Genomic DNA, 7,603 nt, shown 5'->3' on the forward strand with positions numbered 1-7,603 from the left:
TGTTTGTAAACTTTAAATATCTAAGCTTCTTTATTATAATACACACAATAAATAATAAACCTAAAGATTATGTTATATTCAGTAAAAGAGGCAATTATTTATTGTTGTCGTTTTAATTTGTTTACGCAACTCCGTGCCAACGGCCGATTCCCTGAGTACGGCGCGCGGCGGCGTGGCCGGATTCCGGAACAGATACCCCGTGACCCGTCTTATGTGTTTACAGTGGTGTGCGGTTAAATAAGCGCAGTTATTATGATTAATTCGGCACCTCGTCGTCTTCGGTTGTGTCTGTCGTGTTCGACTTCGCGATGGAGTATTTGAGAACAACTTTGCCACCTGAAGACGGCTAATTTCGTTGGCGCTTGCCTCTGAACGTCGCTCGCTCTTCTGCGTCGGCTCCTCTCGGTAAGCTGTCTCGTCACATTTGCCGCCTTTCTTGTCACTGGTTGTCGTTTGTAGCTGTCATCGCCGCTTTAAGGATTCGTTAACAGGAGCACGCGTGTGTGAATTGTTTAACTGAACTGGCGAGGTTGAACCTAGAGGGCTCGTCTCTAGAAAGGCGATGTGCGAAAGATTGTGGTGCTTGCATTGAGCGCTAAACGCACTGGCGCTCAGTAACGCCGTGGCGCTCAGTAACTCAGTAACGTTTCCCATTCCGCAGCACTATATTGAACAGCTTCAGAGTTCACCACTGCGAACCACGTCTTACGCGTAGTTTATCAGAACACGGGCGGCTACTCCTCTAAACTGTGCTGCGCAGCGTTTTCGGCTTCGTTGATCACCGCAGTCGTTTGTGCCGTGTTGGGAATTGCGAGGGAGAATCGTTTGCGAGCGAATGTGCGCGCCTCGCAAGCTTCGTTGCGTTTGCGGCGAGCCACCTCACCATGTGTACGGTGCCGCGGTACGCGGGCAGTGATTTTGGCTGAATGTTGTGTTGCCCGAGACGTAACATTCGTGCACCTAATCATTTCCATTCTTGCATGTGTGGTAATCATGTGTCATCCCGTTTTAGACCTCTGGACGGTCTGAGCGCATCACGTCCCTCCATTCAACCGGACAAGAGCCACAAGCATTGTCAACAGTGTTTGGCCGCCAGAACGTAAGTTTTCAAACACAGTTTTGGTAGCACAGTGGGCTATCATACTTGAATATTGTTCGATCACTTGTATGTACAAGTTCTCTCCCCCGTAACAATTATTGGTGTTTCATGCATAACCTAACATGTAGGCGCTCAATGGCAACCTTTATTGTTAATTTCGGAAAACTCAAAGTTTCACCCAAAATCATAATGTGGGCGTAGCAGTTAATCACCATGTATACGAACTTCCTGGTGTTAGTCATGTTTACGGTGAAGCCATATTTCTTAGGTGGTGACACAAAAATGTTATTACCTTTGTAGTTTAGTCTTCGATAAAGCCTTACCAGGTCTGTTTTCAGCTATTTTTTGGATGTTTATCATGTGAATTGACAGTCCTTGCAGTCCACTTTTTCAAATAGTTATGTAACTGCCTGTACCATTTAAACATGCCTGATTGGGGTTCTGAAGGCTGCGATTTACGCACGCTAGTGCTGTACCGCCAATAAACAAACATCCTTCCACAAAGAAAAAGATTTGAAAAATGTAAAGTATCCGCAGCATTATTCTTAACTGGAACATGCTAATTGTTAGGCCTGGGGCTTTTCCTGAAAGCACTGTGGATGTTATGAGAGAGGAAAACCACTCAAACACATCTGCCAAGGCCGTTGCTGCTCCAAGATGCGTGCAAGCATTGAGTCTTCTGAGCAATACATTACACCCTTTTTTTTAAACAACCGACGTGCATGCTGAACGTACTCCTGATTGGGCGTTTGCCAGGCGCAAGGAATTTTTTTTCGGGGGGGGGGGAGCCGTGGTCGACCAAAAGATGGGACGGGGAAATATGTAGGCAAGGCATCTTGCGCGTTGTTTTGCAAACGATGCTTGAAATAACTGACTTTAACATGCGATTTGTGTATGCTCAACGCTAACTGTAAAGCCCACCTTAAAGGAGCCATGAAGAGAAAATGCAAGTTGGTTTTATTCGAAAGATTTCGTGTTTTATAGTGCCCCCAGCGCTTGTCTGGATACAAACGGTGCTTTATTCACTGAGAAATTAAACAATTTAGGTTAAAATTTTGATTTTCCCGCTCAATCGTGCGTTTTCGTGGTCCCAAATGACATCACAGGAACCGACCGCTCTGCAGCCTAGAGTACCTTCATTCACGCATCCGCCGTACAGGGCAGAGACACGTATACGCTGGCGCCGCCATTTTCGGTTGCTCGCTCGCCGCCTAAGCAAGTCATTGTGTCAAAACCGCGCTAAAATTATCGCCGCAACGCGGTTTACTGAAGAAGTTTGAATCATATTGTCTGTTTCGCGTTGCTAGGTCTCGTGGGAAACGAAAAGAATAACGCGTTGAGCCTGTTGGCCCAATTGCGGCGGCACGGGACCGTTCAAAGGTTGTCTCCACCCTGTACAGCGGTGTTGGTTTGTTCCCGCGTTTTTTTTACGTTCTGTAACCTAGATGGCGCCACCATACCGTGGCAAGCGTTTGGTTTGTTTTTGCCCACATTTAAATCTGGCTTGTTTTTGTTCTGGGAGAAAATATTCGTTCCCTGAAACAGTGCTCGCTCGACAAATGGGGTCACGTAAGACACCGTTGCTTGCGTCAATCGGCCAGTGTCGTCTGAGACAACCCCAAGCCCCGCAGTGCTGTGCACAGCTAAACCAAGCATGCTGTGCGCAGTACGAACAGCAGAACGCATCAGTACTTCTATGTTTACATGTGCTTTCGTAACTTCCACTGTTTGTCCCATCATTCTTATTGCTTTGTAAAGAATGTGCCCTAAATTTAAGCGCAAATCGCTCATTCGTCTAGTTTGTAAGCTCTACCTAATTGGCGTCTGCTTCTGCCAGCCTCCGCCAATCGCAGAGCTTAGCTCATGTGACATTATAGGTTCTGTTGCGGGAAATGAGCTGGTGGGTCGCATGACCATTCCCGTTTTTCCTAATTATGTAGCTTATTTGAGCGAAGTTTACGTTAGAAGTGGTGTCAGTATGATTCTAACGAGACAATCTTTTGAATGAACCAAACTTGTGTTTTCTCTTCATGGCTCCTTTAAGGAGCTTAGATGGTGATGATAATTAGGATCACCTAAATTCCCGTTCGCTGGTCTATGGGCAGACCACGGGCGAATCATTCGTCCGCAGAGCAGGTGGTTAGGCGGACCCGCGCTCGTGAGCGTGATCATGAGTGCGCTCGTGAGTGGCGCGCGGTCCCCGAAGTTCGTCGGGAGGAAGTGGAGGCCAACACTGAATGTTTGCTATCAAGATTCTCGTGTTTTAGATTTTCCTTTAGAAAAGGGACTATTAAGTTTTCTTGTCAGCTATGAAGTACAGTCGAGCACAATTTGAAGGTTATCGCGCCAGCATCGAGCGGCCAAGCGTGCCACCAGCCCACGGTTTCGTTTCGGAACCATGAAAATCGAGATTTCGCACTCTTCGCTCCCTTGTTGGCTTTTCCATGATATAACAATGGCCCGCACGACTGACTTGCCACCCTTTGGGTTTCAAGCTGTACATTCGTTGTTATCAAGCACAGACTTGGACTTGGTTGCCCTTTATTACGCCGACGATAACGAAACTTGCATGGAATATTTGCTAAAGCTGGTGTTCTTTCTGCTTCATTTGAAAGAGTAGCTTTCCCGCGACAACCATCGAATCGCAGTGGACTGTACATGCGGCGCATTCGTATATTATGGCGGTGAAGCTAGCAAACGTGCGTCTTCGTCCTTAAGTAATCGCCTTTTGTTATTTTTTGTGCTAGTAACGTGAGTAGTACACTTGCGCTAAGCAGAACACCTTATTGCACTGCTGTTGAATGTTGAGCTTGTTGCACGTTTCTTAAATTTCATTATATTTCTATCTGTTAAATCGAAACAGACATGGCTTCAGTAAAATTCCGGTTAAGCAAATACAGAATGCTGATTCTCACCAAGAGGGAGGTCAAGGAAACAGTGGAATAGTGCCAAAAAAACAAAGCTCCGCAATAAGGAGAATTGTGTAGTTTTGTTGATGTGGAGGAAATACAACATGGGCAGAGCAATGCTTTTTATGCAGGAGAAATTATGCATCTGCAATAGTCAATGAAATGCGATGTCAGTAGAAAAATAAACATATCAAGGATTGATAGTTGACTGAACTAAATACAGCGACATGCTCTGTCATGTGATTATACTTTGTACCAGTGTAAAGACAAGGAATGACACGCTCCCGACCACATGTAAGCCTATATGCGGCTTTTCCTGCTGTTCTGCCATTCCCCGGCCGTGCTGTTCCGCCATTGAAACAGTGGGGCTGTTTTGATCGGCTCGCGGCAGGTTCCCGGTGCTTGTCGGTGTATCCGGCGCGAAATGCAGCCGGGCTGTATATATTGACAGGTACAGCATCTGGAGCGGGCGCAGGGATCAGACGTTGACATAGCCCTTGTTTTCAGCTTTATGTGAGCAAGAATGTCCTTAAAACTGCAGGTAACTTCAGGCGGTTTTTCAGGCTGCCTAAACCGCACCCCAGCCTTGGCATAAAACATTATGAAGAAGGGGGGGAGGGAGCACCTGGACCCCCCCCCCCCCGGCTACGCCCTTGGCGTGTGCTTATTCTTTCTTGCATCCACCACATTCGAGTCGTCACGTTGAATTGGGAATGCTGGAATCCAGCATATGCTGGCAAGATACGAGAGCTTGAACACAACCCACTTGCCCGCAATGAGTTTTCAAAGATCTCCACCACCTGAAGGTACTGAAGTGAGATGTAAGCATTGCATGAAAACCATTCCAGATAAGGGTACGAAATCATAGTTATGGGCCTTTCTCGCCCATTTACGTGTTTTGAACAAAAAAAGTGCCATTTAAAGGTAACACGTCGTTCCCTGCCGATTTCGGATGCCTGATTAAGTTTGTGTGCATAAATGTAGCAGCTTTCTCACGTGTCTAACGTGTATGCGGGCTTGTTAGGAGTGAAGTAGGTAAAAATTGAAAGGTTTGATTGTAGTTGTGTATAGATTACCTACATTGTTTTCATTCCTAGAAAAGAAAAATTGAGGTAACCTGCCAATTGTTCTGCATTGCTGCATTTTATTATGCTTGTATGATTCGTAGAACCTGCAGGAGTTCAGCTGCTTGTTAAAGGAAAAATGAACAATGGTACAAAAAGAAGAGCATCTACTAAATAAAAATCTTCACAATCGCAGGATGCCAACGGTCCACCTACCAACTTGCGTCCTCCATTGTTTCTGCTGGCTGGAGCGGCGCATGGAGCATTTTTCAGCTTCTCGAAGTTTGTGATCAAGCGGTGCCGCAAGTGAAGGATGCCGCAGACGGATCTTCTGTTTTAATGCCACAATTTCATGTGCTGAGCACTTACTCGTAAGGCATTTTAAATATTCATCATCCCAGAGGGTATGTTACCTTCGTCTTGGGTGGAATGTGGCTGCAATCAGGTTATTTGTGACAGAAACAAGTGAACCACGTGGGGAGAGTCATTGAGGCCTTGTTGATTGCGCATGCTTCTGAAATAACGTTTTCATTCAGCTGAATACTTTCTAAATATTACAATTTGTGAACAAAATATGATAAAAGTCATGATTAGTTGTACTACAGTGCAGGAAAGAAATGCCAGCAGATGTTTTAAGAGCCTCTTATATTTCAGGTCATTGGCTGGTGAGCAATAAAACAGAACTCAAAATTGTTTAAAGTGAAATCAAATATTTGTTGTCACCAGTGCATGACCCGTAGTAAAAGCTATCTGGTCTCCCAATTTCAAATGAGACAGGAAATGCCAAAAAAATAAGGAAATAAACAAGACAGCTTGCTACAATAAACCAATTCAAAGAATTGCTCAATGTCCATAAAGTGGTTGCTTGCTACAATAAACCAATTCAAAGAATTGCTCAATGTCTATAAAGTGGTGATTCAGGCGGGTTAGTTCGGTGTTGATGAAATACAAGCAGGCACTCGCCTGGTCAAAAACAAATAAACAAATAAAGACATTTTGGGGCCCCTACTGGTCCCTGATCACAATGAAAGGGGGTGAAAGGTATCGATTATTTATAGGTTCGGTGGCGCAGAGTGCGCATGTGTATCTCGGGGAGATTACCCCGCGACCGGTTAATCGTGTTTTTAGTTGGTTGAATATGCACTGATTCTAAAAGTAGTGTCGACAGGCGCTTCTCTGATGCGATTATGCTTGCGGAATCCCAATTGATGACGTGGTCAATAGCCAGGTGATGATCCGCCAAGGCATTTCAGCTTACATTGCCCTTTTTGACATCGTTCTGGTGCTATTGAATTCTTCTTTTAAAAATTTCCAGTGAACTATGTAGGATGCATCGCTATCCTTGCATGGAATTTTGTAGGCAACTCCGGGGAATCTTGATTTTTCTAAAGGGTCCTTCACGCGTACCAGCTTCTGCTTAAGCCTGTTCGTTGGCACGTGTGCAGTTTTAACGCCATATGTGCCAAACACCCTTGCAAGAGCTTCACTGATGCCTTGCGTGTAGGGGACGGCAGCGCGTTTTTGCCTGTCTTCTTCAGGAACCCTTTCGGAGGAGGCAACTGAAGCCCGCAATTGTTGCGTCCTCACAAGCTTTGAAGGGTAGCCGTTACTGCGAAGGTCCTTCCTTACCACGGCTAGCTCTTGCTTGCGCAGACCAGGCTCAGAGCAGATTCGTGATGCGCGTGAGAAGAGTGCAGCGGCGACGGAGCGTTTTTGGCCTATAGGATGCGCAGAGTCGAACCCCAGGTATCTACCCGTGTGGGTCGGCTTTCGATACACAGTGGTTGTAAATCCTTTGGCCGACCGTCTCACAAGTACGTCGAGGAAGGCGATCTGTCCATTATTTTCTTGTTCCATGGTGAACTGGTTGCTTGGAACACAAGAGTTTAGATGCTCAATTAAAGGCATTACGTCTCGGCGGTGGATCACACAAAAACAGTCGTCTACTTAGCAGACAAAGATCTTGGGGCCGTCTTGTACGAGCATAGCGCAGAATTTTCTAGAGCCTCTAAGGCAATATTCGCACAGACTGCTGAAATGGAATCTCCCATCGCTGTTCCAAACTGCTGCTTGTGACATTATACGTTGAAAACAAAACGTGTTCTGCAGGCGAAATTCCAGGCAAAATTACGCGGTCCGGAGTTGCAAGGATCTACTCGAGAACAATGCATCTCTGCCTTCACGTTCGCCAATTGAGACGCAAGACTTATATTGTCTCCTGGAATTTGGCCTGCAGAACACATATATTTTGTTTTCAACGGACCAGCGGTTTCGAACAGGGATGGGAGCTTCCGTTTCAGCAGTCTGTGCGAATATTGCCTTATAGGCTCTAGAAAATTCTGCGCTATACTCGTACAAGACGGCCCCAAGATGTTTGTCTGCTACGTAGACGACTGTTTTTGTGTGATCCACCGCCGAGACGTAATGCCTTTATTTGAGCATCTAAACTCTTGTGCTCCAAGCATCCAGTTCACCATGGAACAGGAAAATAATGGACAGATCACCTTCTTCGACGTACTTGTGAGACGGTC

General features: G+C 45.8%; 1 long non-coding RNA gene across 1 annotated transcript; it reads left to right on the forward strand.

Moving 5' to 3' along the window:
• Window positions 1–269: 269 nt before the first annotated feature.
• Window positions 270–6,083, forward strand: LOC144150062 (uncharacterized). Its single transcript, XR_013318416.1, has 3 exons — window positions 270–405; window positions 1,013–1,099; window positions 5,269–6,083. It is a non-coding gene; the product is annotated as an uncharacterized LOC144150062 (long non-coding RNA).
• Window positions 6,084–7,603: the final 1,520 nt, after the last annotated feature.

This window comes from Haemaphysalis longicornis, unplaced genomic scaffold (assembly GCF_048455015.1).
Source record: "Haemaphysalis longicornis isolate Haplotype H1 unplaced genomic scaffold, Haemaphysalis longicornis Haplotype H1 scaffold_8, whole genome shotgun sequence".
Classification (NCBI taxonomy): Eukaryota; Metazoa; Arthropoda; class Arachnida; order Ixodida; family Ixodidae; genus Haemaphysalis; species Haemaphysalis longicornis.